Here is a 16930-nt window from a genome sequence, read left to right as displayed (position 1 = left end):
CTGATGCTAACCCTAACCCTAACCCTAACACTATCCTGTGGCTGATGCTAACCCTAACCCTAACCCTAACACTATCCTAGGGCTGATGCTAACCCTAACCCTAACACTATCCTAGGCCTGATGCTAACCCTAACCCTAACACTTACACTATCCTAGGGCTGATACTAACCGTAACCCTAACCCTAACACTATCCTAGGTCTGATGCTAACCCTAAACCTAACACTATCCTAGGGCTGATGCTAACCCTAACCCTAACCCTAACACTATCATAGGGCTGATGTTAACCCTAACCCTAACACTATCCTAGGGCTGATGCTAACCCTAACACTAACACTATCCTAGGGCTGATGCTAACCCTAACCCTAACCCTAACACTATCCTAGGGCTGATGCTAACCCTAACCCTAACCCTAACACTATCCTAGGCCTGATGCTAACCCTAACCCTAACTCTAACACTATCCTAGGGTTTATGTTAACCCTAACCCTAACACTATCCTAGGGCTGATGCTAACCCTAAACCTAACCCTAACACTATCCTAGGGCTGATGCTAACCCTAACCCTAACCCTAACACTCTCCTAGGGCTGATGCTAACCCGAACCCTAAGACTATCCTAGGGCTGATGCTAACCCTAACCCTAACTCTAACACTATCTTAGGGCTGAGGCAAACCCTAACCCAAACACTATCCTACGGGTGATGCTAACCCTAACCCTAACCCTAACACTATCCTAGGGCTGATGCTAACCCTAACCCTAACACTATCCTAGGGCTGATGCTAACCCTAACCCTAACCCTAACACTTTCCTAGGGCTGATGCTAACCCTAACCCTAACCCTAACACTATCCTAAGTCTGATGCTAACCCTAGCCCTCACACTATCCTAGGCCTGATGATAACCCTAACCCTAACCTTAACACTATCCTAGGGCTGATGCTAACCCTAACCCTAACCCTAACACTATCCTAGAGCTGATGCTAACCCTAACCCTAACACTATCCTAGGCCTGATGATAACCCTAACCCTAACCCTAACGCTATCCTAGGGCTGATGCTAACCCTAACCCTAACACTATCCTAGGGCTGATGCTAACCCTAACCCTAACACTATCCTAGGGCTGATGCTAACCCTAACCCTAACCCTAACACTATCCTAAGTCTGATGCTAACCCTAGCCCTCACACTATCCTAGGCCTGATGATAACCCTAACCCTAACCCTAACACTATCCTAGGGCTGATGCTAACCCTAACCCTAACCCTAACAATATCCTAGGGCTGATGCTAACCCTAACCCTAACACTATCCTAGGGCTGATGCTAACCCTAACCCTAACCCTAACACTATTCTAGGGCTGATGCTAACCCTAACCCTAACACTATCCTAGGGCTGATGCTAACCCTAACCCTAACCCTAACACTATCCTAGGGCTGATGCTAACCCTAACCCTAACACTATCCTAGGGCTGATGCTAACCCTAACCCTAACCCTAACACTATCCTAGGGCTGATGCTAACCCAAAATCTAACACTATCCTAGGGCTGATGCTAACCCTAACCCTAACCTAACACTATCCTAGGGCTGATGCTAACCCTAACCCTAACCCTAACACTATCCTAGAGCTGATGCTAACGCTAACCCTAACCCTAACCCTAATCCTAATACTATCCTAGGGCTGATGCTAACCCTAACCCTAACCCTAACACTATCCTAGGGCTGATGCTAACCCTAACCCTAACACTATCCTAGGGCTGATGCTAACCCTAACCCTAACCCTAACACTTTCCTAGGGCTGATGCTAACCCTAACCCTAACACTATCCTAGGGCTGATGCTAACCCTAACCCTAATACTATCCTAGGGCTGATGCTAACCCTAACCCTAACCCTAACACTATCCTGTGGCTGATGCTAACCCTAACCCTAACCCTAACACTATCCTAGGGCTGATGCTAACCCTAACCCTAACACTATCCTAGGCCTGATGCTAACGCTAACCCTAACACTTACACTATCCTAGGGCTGATACTAACCGTAACCCTAACCCTAACACTATCCTAGGTCTGATGCTAACCCTAAACCTAACACTATCCTAGGGCTGATGCTAACCCTAACCCTAACCCTAACACTATCATAGGGCTGATGTTAACCCTAACCCTAACACTATCCTAGGGCTGATGCTAACCCTAACACTAACACTATCCTAGGGCTGATGCTAACCCTAACCCTAACCCTAACACTATCCTAGGGCTGATGCTAACCCTAACCCTAACCCTAACACTATCCTAGGCCTGATGCTAACCCTAACCCTAACTCTAACACTATCCTAGGGTTTATGTTAACCCTAACCCTAACACTATCCTAGGGCTGATGCTAACCCTAAACCTAACCCTAACACTATCCTAGGGCTGATTCTAACCCTAACCCTAACCCTAACACTCTCCTAGGGCTGATGCTAACCCGAACCCTAAGACTATCCTAGGGGTGATGCTAACCCTAACCCTAACTCTAACACTATCTTAGGGCTGAGGCTAACCCTAACCCAAACACTATCCTACGGCTGATGCTAACCCTAACCCTAACCCTAACACTATCCTAGGGCTGATGCTAACCCTAACCCTAACCCTAACACTTTCCTAGGGCTGATGCTAACCCTAACCCTAACACTATCCTAGGGCTGATGCTAACCCTAACCCTAACCCTAACACTATCCTAGGGCTGATGCTAACCCTAACCCTAACACTATCCTAGGGCTGATGCTAACCCTAACCCTAACCCTAACACTATCCTAGGGCTGATGCTAACCCAAACGCTAACACTATCCTAGGGCTGATGCTAACCCTAACCCTAACCCTAACACTATCCTAGGGCTGATGCTAACCCTAACCCTAACCCTAACACTATCCTAGAGCTGATGCTAACGCTAACCCTAACCCTAACCCTAACCCTAATACTATCCTAGGGCTGATGCTAACCCTAACCCTAACCCTAACACTATCCTAGGGCTGATGCTAACCCTAACCCTAACTCTAACACTATCTTAGGGCTGAGGCTAACCCTAACCCAAACACTATCCTACGGCTGATGCTAACCCTAACCCTAACCCTAACACTATCCTAGGGCTGATGCTAACCCTAACCCTAACACTATCCTAGGGCTGATGCTAACCCTAACCCTAACCCTAACACTTTCCTAGGGCTGATGCTAACCCTAACCCTAACCCTAACACTATCCTAAGTCTGATGCTAACCCTAGCCCTCACACTATCCTAGGCCTGATGATAACCCTAACCCTAACCTTAACACTATCCTAGGGCTGATGCTAACCCTAACCCTAACCCTAACACTATCCTAGAGCTGATGCTAACCCTAACCCTAACACTATCCTAGGCCTGATGATAACCCTAACCCTAATCCTAACGCTATCCTAGGGCTGATGCTAACCCTAACCCTAACACTATCCTAGGGCTGATGCTAACCCTAACCCTAACACTATCCTAGGGCTGATGCTAACCCTAACCCTAACCCTAACACTATCCTAAGTCTGATGCTAACCCTAGCCCTCACACTATCCTAGGCCTGATGATAACCCTAACCCTAACCCTAACACTATCCTAGGGCTGATGCTAACCCTAGCCCTCACACTATCCTAGGCCTGATGATAACCCTAACCCTAACCTTAACACTATCCTAGGGCTGATGCTAACCCTAACCCTAACCCTAACACTATCCTAGAGCTGATGCTAACCCTAACCCTAACACTATCCTAGGCCTGATGATAACCCTAACCCTAACCCTAACGCTATCCTAGGGCTGATGCTAACCCTAACCCTAACACTATCCTAGGGCTGATGCTAACCCTAACCCTAACACTATCCTAGGGCTGATGCTAACCCTAACCCTAACCCTAACACTATCCTAAGTCTGATGCTAACCCTAGCCCTCACACTATCCTAGGCCTGATGATAACCCTAACCCTAACCCTAACACTATCCTAGGGCTGATGCTAACCCTAACCCTAACCCTAACACTATCCTAGGGCTGATGCTAACCCTAACCCTAACACTATCCTAGGGCTGATGCTAACCCTAACCCTAACCCTAACACTATCCTAGGGCTGATGCTAACCCTAACCCTAACACTATCCTAGGGCTGATGCTAACCCTAACCCTAACCCTAACACTATCCTAGGGCTGATGCTAACCCTAACCCTAACACTATCCTAGGGCTGATGCTAACCCTAACCCTAACACTATCCTAGGGCTGATGCTAACCCTAACCCTAACCCTAACACTATCCTAGGGCTGATGCTAACCCAAACCCTAACACTATCCTAGGGCTGATGCTAACCCTAACCCTAACCCTAACACTATCCTAGGGCTGATGCTAACCCTAACCCTAACCCTAACACTATCCTAGAGCTGATGCTAACGCTAACCCTAACCCTAACCCTAACCCTAATACTATCCTAGGGCTGATGCTAACCCTAACCCTAACCCTAACACTATCCTAGGGCTGATGCTAACCCTAACCCTAACTCTAACACTATCTTAGGGCTGAGGCTAACCCTAACCCAAACACTATCCTACGGCTGATGCTAACCCTAACCCTAACCCTAACACTATCCTAGGGCTGATGCTAACCCTAACCCTAACACTATCCTAGGGCTGATGCTAACCCTAACCCTAACCCTAACACTTTCCTAGGGCTGATGCTAACCCTAACCCTAACCCTAACACTATCCTAGGGCTGATGCTAACCCTAACCCTAACACTATCCTAGGCCTGATGCTAACCCTAACCCTAACACTTACACTAACCTAGGGCTGATGCTAACCCTAACCCTAACCCTAACACTATCCTAGGTCTGATGCTAACCCTAAACCTAACACTATCCTAGGGCTGATGCTAACCCTAACCCTAACCCTAACACTATCATAGGGCTGATGTTAACCCTAACCCTAACACTATCCTAGGGCTGATGCTAACCCTAACACTAACACTATCCTAGGGCTGATGCTAACCCTAACCCTAACCCTAACACTATCCTAGGGCTGATGCTAACCCTAACCCTAACCCTAACACTATCCTAGGCCTGATGCTAACCCTAACCCTAACTCTAACACTATCCTAGGGTTTATGTTAACCCTAACCCTAACACTATCCTAGGGCTGATGCTAACCCTAAACCTAACCCTAACACTATCCTAGGGCTGATGCTAACCCTAACCCTAACCCTAACACTCTCCTAGGGCTGATGCTAACCCGAACCCTAACACTATCCTAGGCCTGATGCTAACCCTAACCCTAACACTATCCTAGGGCTCATGCTAACCCTAACCCTAACCCTAACACTATCCTAGGCCTGATGCTAACCCTATCCCTAACACTAACACTCTCCTAGGGCTGAGGCTAACCCAAACCCTAACACTATCCTAGGGCTGATGCTAACCCTAACCCTAACCCTAACACTATCCTAGGGTAGATGCTAACCCTAACCCTAACACTATCCTAGGGCTGATGCTAACCCTAACCCTAACCCTAACACTATCCTAGGGCTGATGCTAACCCTAACCCTAACACTATCCTAGGGCTGATGCTAACCCTAACCCTAACCCTAACACTATCCTAGGGCTGATGCTAACCCTAACCCTAACCCTAACACTATCCTAGGGCTGATGCTAACCCTAACCCTAACACTATCCTAGGGCTGATGCTAACCCTAACCCTAACCCTAACACTATCCTAGGGCTGATGCTAACCCTAACCCTAACCCTAACACTATCCTAGAGCTGATGCTAACGCTAACGCTAACCCTAACCCTAACCCTAATACTATCCTAGGGCTGATGCTAACCCTAACCCTAACCCTAACAATATCCTAGGGCTGATGCTAACCCTAACCCTAACTCTAACACTATCTTAGGGCTGAGGCTAACCCTAACCCAAACACTATCCTACGGCTGATGCTAACCCTAACCCTAACCCTAACACTATCCTAGGTATGATGCTAACCCTAAACCTAACACCATCCTAGGGCTGACGCTAACCCTAACCCTAACCCTAACACTATCCTAGGGCTGATGTTAACCCTAACCCTAACACTATCCTAGGCCTCATGCTAACCCTAACCCTAACACTTACTCTATCCTAGGGCTGATGCTAACCCTAACCCTAACCCTAACACTATCCTAGGTCTGATGCTAACCCTAAACCTAACACTATCCTAGGGCTGATGCTAACCCTAACCCTAACCCGAACACTATCATAGGGCTGATGTTAACCCTAACCCTAACACTATCCTAGGGCTGATGCTAACCCTAACACTAACACTATCCTAGGGCTGATGCTAACCCTAACCCTAACCCTAACACTATCCTAGGGCTGATGCTAACCCTAACCCTAACCCTAACACTATCCTAGGCCTGAGGATAACCCTAACCCTAACACTATCCTACGGCTGATGCTAACCCTAACCCTAACCTAACACTATCCTAAGGCTGATGCTAACCCTAACACTAACACTATCCTAGGCCTGGTGCTAACCCTAACCCTAACCCTAACACTATCCTAGGGCTGATGCTAACCCTAACTCTAATAATATCCTAGGGCTGATGCTAACCCTAACCCTAACCCTAACACTATCCTAGGGCTGATGCTAACCCTAACCCTAACCCTAACACTATCCTAGGGCTGATGCTAACCCTAACCCTAACTCTAACACTATCCTAGGGCTGATGCTAGCCCTAACCCTAACAATATCCTAGGCCTGATGATATCCCTAACCCTAAACCTAACACTATCCTAGGGCTGATGCTAACCCTAACCCTAACCCTAACACTATCCTAGGGCTGATTCTAACCGTAACCCTGACACTATCCTAGGCCTGATGCTAACCCTAACCCTAACACTAACACTATCCTAGGCCTGATGCTAACCCTATCCCTAACCCTAACACTCTCCTAGGGCTGAGGCTAACCCTAACCCTAACACTATCCTAGGGCTGATGCTAACCCTAACCCTAACCCAAACACTATCCTAGGGTTGATGCTAACCGTAACCCTGACACTATCCTAGGGCTGATGCTAACCCTAACCCTAACCCTAACACTATCCTAGGGCTGATGCTAACCCTAACCCTAACACTATCCTAGGCCTGTTGCTAACCCTAACCCTAACCCTAACACTATCGTAGGGCTGATGCTAACCCTAACCCTAACCCTAACACTATCCTAGAGCTGATGCTAACCCTAACCCTAACCCTAACCCTAACCCTAAACCTAACACTATCCTAGGGCTGATGCTAACCCTAACCCTAACGCTAACACTATCCTAGGGCTGATGCTAACCCTAACCCTAAGACTATCCTAGGGCTGATGCTAACACTAACCCTAACTCTAACACTATCCTAGGGCTGAGGCTAACCCTAACCCTAACACTATCCTACGGCTGATGCTAACCCAAACCCTAACCCTAACACTATCCTAACGCTGATGCTAACCCTAACACTAACCCTAACACTATCCTAGGGCTGATGCTAACCCTAACCCTAACACTATCCTAGGCCTCATGCTAACCCTAACCCTAACCCTAACAATATCCTAGGGCTGATGCTAACCCTAACCCTAACCCTAACACTATCCTAGGGCTGATGCTAACCCTAACCCTAACCCTAACACTATCCTAGAGCTGATGCTAACGCTAACGCTAACCCTAACCCTAACCCTAATACTATCCTAGGGCTGATGCTAACCCTAACCCTAACCCTAACACTATCCTAGGGCTGATGCTAACCCTAACCCTAACTCTAACACTATCTTAGGGCTGAGGCTAACCCTAACCCAAACACTATCCTACGGCTGATGCTAACCCTAACCCTAACCCTAACACTATCCTAGGTCTGATGCTAACCCTAAACCTAACACCATCCTAGGGCTGACGCTAACCCTAACCCTAACCCTAACACTATCCTAGGGCTGATGTTAACCCTAACCCTAACACTATCCTAGGGCTGATGCTAACCCTAACCCTAACCCTAACACTCTCCTTTGGCTGATGCTAACCGTAACCCTAACACTATCCTAGGCCTGATGCTAACCCTAACCCTAACACTATCCTAGGGCTGATGCTAAACCTAACCATAACCCTAACACTATCCTAGGCCTGATGCTAACCCTAACCCTAACCCTAACACTATCCTAGAGCTGATGCTAACGCTAACCCTAACCCTAACCCTAACCCTAATACTATCCTAGGGCTGATGCTAACCGTAACCCTAACCCTAACACTATCCTAGGGCTGATGCTAACCCTAACCCTAACTCTAACACTATCTTAGGGCTGAGGCTAACCCTAACCCAAACACTATCCTACGGCTGATGCTAACCCTAACCCTAACCCTAACACTATCCTAGGGCTGATGCTAACCCTAACACTAACACTATCCTAGGGCTGATGCTAACCCTAACCCTAACCCTAACACTTTCCTAGGGCTGATGCTAACCCTAACCCTAACCCTAACACTATCCTAAGTCTGATGCTAACCCTAGCCCTCACACTATCCTAGGCCTGATGATAACCCTAACCCTAACCTTAACACTATCCTAGGGCTGATGCTAACCCTAACCCTAACCCTAACACTATCCTAGAGCTGATGCTAACCCTAACCCTAACACTATCCTAGGCCTGATGATAACCCTAACCCTAACCCTAACGCTATCCTAGGGCTGATGCTAACCCTAACCCTAACACTATCCTAGGGCTGATGCTAACCCTAACCCTAACCCTAACACTATCCTAGGGCTGATGCTAACCCTAACCCTAACACTATCCTAGGGCTGATGCTAACCCTAACCCTAACCCTAACACTATCCTAGGGCTGATGCTAACCCTAACCCTAACACTATCCTAGGGCTGATGCTAACCCTAACCCTAACCCTAACACTATCCTAGGGCTGATGCTAAGCCAAACCCTAACACTATCCTAGGGCTGATGCTAACCCTAACCCTAACCCTAACACTATCCTAGGGCTGATGCTAACCCTAACCCTAACCCTAACACTATCCTAGAGCTGATGCTAACGCTAACCCTAACCCTAACCCTAACCCTAATACTATCCTAGGGCTGATGCTAACCCTAACCCTAACCCTAACACTATCCTAGGGCTGATGCTAACCCTAACCCTAACTCTAACACTATCTTAGGGCTGAGGCTAACCCTAACCCAAACACTATCCTACGGCTGATGCTAACCCTAACCCTAACCCTAACACTATCCTAGGGCTCATGCTAACCCTAACCCTAACACTATCCTAGGGCTGATGCTAACCCTAACCCTAACCCTAACACTTTCCTAGGGCTGATGCTAACCCTAACCCTAACCCTAACACTATCCTAGGTCTGATGCTAACCCTAAACCTAACACTATCCTAGGGCTGATGCTAACCCTAACCCTAACCCTAACACTATCATAGGGCTGATGTTAACCCTAACCCTAACACTATCCTAGGGCTGATGCTAACCCTAACACTAACACTATCCTAGGGCTGATGCTAACCCTAACCCTAACCCTAACACTATCCTAGGGCTGATGCTAACCCTAACACTAACCCTAACACTATCCTAGGCCTGATGCTAACCCTAACCCTAACTCTAACACTATCTTAGGGCTGAGGCTAACCCTAACCCAAACACTATCCTACGGCTGATGCTAACCCTAACCCTAACCCTAACACTATCCTAGGGCTGATGCTAACCCTAACCCTAACACTATCCTAGGGCTGATGCTAACCCTAACCCTAACCCTAACACTTTCCTAGGGCTGATGCTAACCCTAACCCTAACCCTAACACTATCCTAAGTCTGATGCTAACCCTAGCCCTCACACTATCCTAGGCCTGATGATAACCCTAACCCTAACCTTAACACTATCCTAGGGCTGATGCTAACCCTAACCCTAACCCTAACACTATCCTAGAGCTGATGCTAACCCTAACCCTAACACTATCCTAGGCCTGATGATAACCCTAACCCTAACCCTAACGCTATCCTCGGGCTGATGCTAACCCTAACCCTAACACTATCCTAGGGCTGATGCTAACCCTAACCCTAACACTATCCTAGGGCTGATGCTAACCCTAACCCTAACCCTAACACTATCCTAAGTCTGATGCTAACCCTAGCCCTCACACTATCCTAGGCCTGATGATAACCCTAACCCTAACCCTAACACTATCCTAGGGCTGATGCTAACCCTAACCCTAACCCTAACACCATCCTAGGGCTGATGCTAACCCTAACCCTAACACTATCCTAGGGCTGATGCTAACCCTAACCCTAACCCTAACACTATCCTAGGGCTGATGCTAACCCTAACCCTAACACTATCCTAGGGCTGATGCTAACCCTAACCCTAACCCTAACACTATCCTAGGGCTGATGCTAACCCTAACCCTAACACTATCCTAGGGCTGATGCTAACCCTAACCCTAACCCTAACACTATCCTAGGGCTGATGCTAACCCAAACCCTAACACTATCCTAGGGCTGATGCTAACCCTAACCCTAACCCTAACACTATCCTAGGGCTGATGCTAACCCTAACCCTAACCCTAACACTATCCTAGAGCTGATGCTAACGCTAACCCTAACCCTAACCCTAACCCTAATACTATCCTAGGGCTGATGCTAACCCTAACCCTAACCCTAACACTATCCTAGGGCTGATGCTAACCCTAACCCTAACCCTAACACTATCCTAGGGCTGATGCTAACCCTAACCCTAACTCTAACACTATCTTAGGGCTGAGGCTAACACTAACCCAAACACTATCCTACGGCTGATGCTAACCCTAACCCTAACCCTAACACTATCCTAGGGCTGATGCTAACCCTAACCCTAACACTATCCTAGGGCTGATGCTAACCCTAACCCTAACCCTAACACTTTCCTAGGGCTGATGCTAACCCTAACCCTAACACTATCCTAGGGCTGATGCTAACCCTAACCCTAATACTATCCTATGGCTGATGCTAACCCTAACCCTAACCCTAACACTATCCTGTGGCTGATGCTAACCCTAACCCTAACCCTAACACTATCCTAGGGCCGATGCTAACCCTAACCCTAACACTATCCTAGGCCTGATGCTAACCCTAACCCTAACACTTACACTATCCTAGGGCTGATACTAACCGTAACCCTAACCCTAACACTATCCTAGGTCTGATGCTAACCCTAAACCTAACACTATCATAGGGCTGATGCTAACCCTAACCCTAACCCTAACACTATCATAGGGCTGATGTTAACCCTAACCCTAACACTATCCTAGGGCTGATGCTAACCCTAACACTAACACTATCCTAGGGCTGATGCTAACCCTAACCCTAACCCTAACACTATCCTAGGGCTGATGCTAACCCTAACCCTAACCCTAACACTATCCTAGGCCTGATGCTAACCCTAACCCTAACTCTAACACTATCCTAGGGTTTATGTTAACCCTAACCCTAACGCTATCCTAGGGCTGATGCTAACCCTAAACCTAACCCTAACACTATCCTAGGGCTGATGCTAACCCTAACCCTAACCCTAACACTCTCCTAGGGCTGATGCTAACCCGAACCCTAAGACTATCCTAGGGCTGATGCTAACCCTAACCCTAACTCTAACACTATCTTAGGGCTGAGGCTAACCCTAACCCAAACACTATCCTACGGCTGATGCTAACCCTAACCCTAACCCTAACACGATCCTAGGGCTGATGCTAACCCTAACCCTAACACTATCTTAGGGCTGATGCTAACCCTAACCCTAACCCTAACACTTTCCTAGGGCTGATGCTAACCCTAACCCTAACCCTAACACTATCCTAAGTCTGATGCTAACCCTAGCCCTCACACTATCCTAGGCCTGATGATAACCCTAACCCTAACCTTAACACTATCCTAGGGCTGATGCTAACCCTAACCCTAACCCTAACACTATCCTAGAGCTGATGCTAACCCTAACCCTAACACTATCCTAGGCCTGATGATAACCCTAACCCTAACCCTAACGCTATCCTAGGGCTGATGCTAACCCTAACCCTAACACTATCCTAGGGCTGATGCTAACCCTAACCCTAACACTATCCTAGGGCTGATGCTAACCCTAACCCTAACCGTAACACTATCCTAAGTCTGATGCTAACCCTAGCCCTCACACTATCCTAGGCCTGATGATAACCCTAACCCTAACCTTAACACTATCCTAGGGCTGATGCTAACCCTAACCCTAACCCTAACACTATCCTAGGGCTGATGCTAACCCTAACCCTAACACTATCCTAGGGCTGATGCTAACCCTAACCCTAACCCTAACACTATCCTAGGGCTGATGCTAACCCTAACCCTAACACTATCCTAGGGCTGATGCTAACCCTAACCCTAACCCTAACACTATCCTAGGGCTGATGCTAACCCTAACCCTAACACTATCCTAGGGCTGATGCTAACCCTAACCCTAACCCTAACACTATCCTAGGGCTGATGCTAACCCAAACCCTAACACTATCCTAGGGCTGATGCTAACCCTAACCCTAACCCTAACACTATCCTAGGGCTCATGCTAACCCTAACCCTAACCCTAACACTATCCTAGAGCTGATGCTAACGCTAACCCTAACCCTAACCCTAACCCTAATACTATCCTAGGGCTGATGCTAACCCTAACCCTAACCCTAACACTATCCTAGGGCTGATGCTAACCCTAACCCTAACTCTAACACTATCTTAGGGCTGAGGCTAACCCTAACCCAAACACTATCCTACGGCTGATGCTAACCCTAACCCTAACCCTAACACTATCCTAGGGCTGATGCTAACCCTAACCCTAACACTATCCTAGGGCTGATGCTAACCCTAACCCTATACCTAACACTTTCCTAGGGCTGATGCTAACCCTAACCCTAACCCTAACACTATCCTAGGTCTGATGCTAACCCTAAACCTAACACTATCCTAGGGCTGATGCTAACCCTAACCCTAACCCTAACACTATCATAGGGCTGATGTTAACCCTAACCCTAACACTATCCTAGGGCTGATGCTAACCCTAACACTAACACTATCCTAGGGCTGATGCTAACCCTAACCCTAACCCTAACACTATCCTAGGGCTGATGCTAACCCTAACACTAACCCTAACACTATCCTAGGCCTGATGCTAACCCTAACCCTAACTCTAACACTATCCTAGGGTTTATTTTAACCCTAACCCTAACACTATCCTAGGGCTGATGCTAACCCTAAACCTAACCCTAACACTATCCTAGGGCTGATGCTAACCCTAACCCTAACCCTAACACTCTCCTAGGGCTGATGCTAACCCGAACCCTAACACTATCCTAGGGCTGATGCTAACCCTAACCCTAACTCTAACACTATCTTAGGGCTGAGGCTAACCCTAACCCAAACACTATCCTACGGCTGATGTTAACCCTAACCCTAACCCTAACACTATCCTAGGGCTGATGCTAACCCTAACCCTAACACTATCCTAGGGCTGCTGCTAACCCTAACCCTAACCCTAACACTTTCCTAGGGCTGATGCTAACCCTAACCCTAACCCTAACACTATCCTAAGTCTGATGCTAACCCTAGCCCTCACACTATCCTAGGCCTGATGATAACCCTAACCCTAACCTTAACACTATCCTAGGGCTGATGCTAACCCTAACCCTAACCCTAACACTATCCTAGAGCTGATGCTAACCCTAACCCTAACACTATCCTAGGCCTGATGATAACCCTAACCCTAACCCTAACGCTATCCTAGGGCTGATGCTAACCCTAAGCCTAACACTATCCTAGGGTTGATGCTAACCCTAACCCTAACACTATCCTAGGGCTGATGCTAACCCTAACCCTAACCCTAACACTATCCTAAGTCTGATGCTAACCCTAGCCCTCACACTATCCTAGGCCTGATGATAACCCTAACCCTAACCCTAACACTATCCTAGGGCTGATGATAACCCTAACCCTAACCCTAACACTATCCTAGGGCTGATGCTAACCCTAACCCTAACACTATCCTAGGGCTGATGCTAACCCTAACCCTAACCCTAACACTATCCTAGGGCTGATGCTAACCCTAACCCTAACACTATCCTAGGGCTGATGATAACCCTAACCCTAACCCTAACACTATCCTAGGGCTGATGCTAACCCTAACCCTAACACTATCCTAGGGCTGATGCTAACCCTAACCCTAACCCTAACACTATCCTAGGGCTGATGCTAACCCAAACCCTAACACTATCCTAGGGCTGATGCTAACCCTAACCCTAACCCTAACACTTTCCTAGGGCTGATGCTAACCCTAACCCTAACACTATCCTAGGGCTGATGCTAACCCTAACCCTAATACTATCCTAGGGCTGATGCTAACCCTAACCCTAACCCTAACACTATCCTGTGGCTGATGCTAACCCTAACCCTAACCCTAACACTATCCTAGGGCTGATGCTAACCCTAACCCTAACACTATCCTAGGCCTGATGCTAACCCTAACCCTAACACTTACACTATCCTAGGGCTGATACTAACCGTAACCCTAACCCTAACACTATCCTAGGTCTGATGCTAACCCTAAACCTAACACTATCCTAGGGCTGATGCTAACCCTAACCCTAACCCTAACACTATCATAGGGCTGATGTTAACCCTAACCCTAACACTATCCTAGGGCTGATGCTAACCCTAACACTAACACTATCCTAGGGCTGATGCTAACCCTAACCCTAACCCTAACACTATCCTAGGGCTGATGCTAACCCTAACCCTAACCCTAACACTATCCTAGGCCTGATGCTAACCCTAACCCTAACTCTAACACTATCCTAGGGTTTATGTTAACCCTAACCCTAACACTATCCTAGGGCTGATGCTAACCCTAAACCTAACCCTAACACTATCCTAGGGCTGATGCTAACCCTAACCCTAACCCTAACACTCTCCTAGGGCTGATGCTAACCCGAACCCTAAGACTATCCTAGGGCTGATGCTAACCCTAACCCTAACTCTAACACTATCTTAGGGCTGAGGCAAACCCTAACCCAAACACTATCCTACGGCTGATGCTAACCCTAACCCTAACCCTAACACTATCCTAGGGCTGATGCTAACCCTAACCCTAACACTATCCTAGGGCTGATGCTAACCCTAACCCTAACCCTAACACTTTCCTAGGGCTGATGCTAACCCTAACCCTAACCCTAACACTATCCTAAGTCTGATGCTAACCCTAGCCCTCACACTATCCTAGGCCTGATGATAACCCTAACCCTAACCTTAACACTATCCTAGGGCTGATGCTAACCCTAACCCTAACCCTAACACTATCCTAGAGCTGATGCTAACCCTAACCCTAACACTATCCTAGGCCTGATGATAACCCTAACCCTAACCCTAACGCTATCCTAGGGCTGATGCTAACCCTAACCCTAACACTATCCTAGGGCTGATGCTAACCCTAACCCTAACACTATCCTAGGGCTGATGCTAACCCTAACCCTAACCCTAACACTATCCTAAGTCTGATGCTAACCCTAGCCCTCACACTATCCTAGGCCTGATGATAACCCTAACCCTAACCCTAACACTATCCTAGGGCTGATGCTAACCCTAACCCTAACCCTAACAATATCCTAGGGCTGATGCTAACCCTAACCCTAACACTATCCTAGGGCTGATGCTAACCCTAACCCTAACCCTAACACTATTCTAGGGCTGATGCTAACCCTAACCCTAACACTATCCTAGGGCTGATGCTAACCCTAACCCTAACCCTAACACTATCCTAGGGCTGATGCTAACCCTAACCCTAACACTATCCTAGGGCTGATGCTAACCCTAACCCTAACACTAACACTATCCTAGGGCTGATGCTAACCCAAAATCTAACACTATCCTAGGGCTGATGCTAACCCTAACCCTAACCTAACACTATCCTAGGGCTGATGCTAACCCTAACCCTAACCCTAACACTATCCTAGAGCTGATGCTAACGCTAACCCTAACCCTAACCCTAATCCTAATACTATCCTAGGGCTGATGCTAACCCTAACCCTAACCCTAACACTATCCTAGGGCTGATGCTAACCCTAACCCTAACACTATCCTAGGGCTGATGCTAACCCTAACCCTAACCCTAACACTTTCCTAGGGCTGATGCTAACCCTAACCCTAACACTATCCTAGGGCTGATGCTAACCCTAACCCTAATACTATCCTAGGGCTGATGCTAACCCTAACCCTAACCCTAACACTATCCTGTGGCTGATGCTAACCCTAACCCTAACCCTAACACTATCCTAGGGCTGATGCTAACCCTAACCCTAACACTATCCTAGGCCTGATGCTAACGCTAACCCTAACACTTACACTATCCTAGGGCTGATACTAACCGTAACCCTAACCCTAACACTATCCTAGGTCTGATGCTAACCCTAAACCTAACACTATCCTAGGGCTGATGCTAACCCTAACCCTAACCCTAACACTATCATAGGGCTGATGTTAACCCTAACCCTAACACTATCCTAGGGCTGATGCTAACCCTAACACTAACACTATCCTAGGGCTGATGCTAACCCTAACCCTAACCCTAACACTATCCTAGGGCTGATGCTAACCCTAACCCTAACCCTAACACTATCCTAGGCCTGATGCTAACCCTAACCCTAACTCTAACACTATCCTAGGGTTTATGTTAACCCTAACCCTAACACTATCCTAGGGCTGATGCTAACCCTAAACCTAACCCTAACACTATCCTAGGGCTGATTCTAACCCTAACCCTAACCCTAACACTCTCCTAGGGCTGATGCTAACCCGAACCCTAAGACTATCCTAGGGGTGATGCTAACCCTAACCCTAACTCTAACACTATCTTAG

Source organism: Lemur catta, chromosome 21 (genome assembly GCF_020740605.2).
Source record: "Lemur catta isolate mLemCat1 chromosome 21, mLemCat1.pri, whole genome shotgun sequence".
Lineage (NCBI taxonomy): Eukaryota > Metazoa > Chordata > Mammalia > Primates > Lemuridae > Lemur > Lemur catta.
This window is presented reverse-complemented; position numbering follows the sequence as displayed.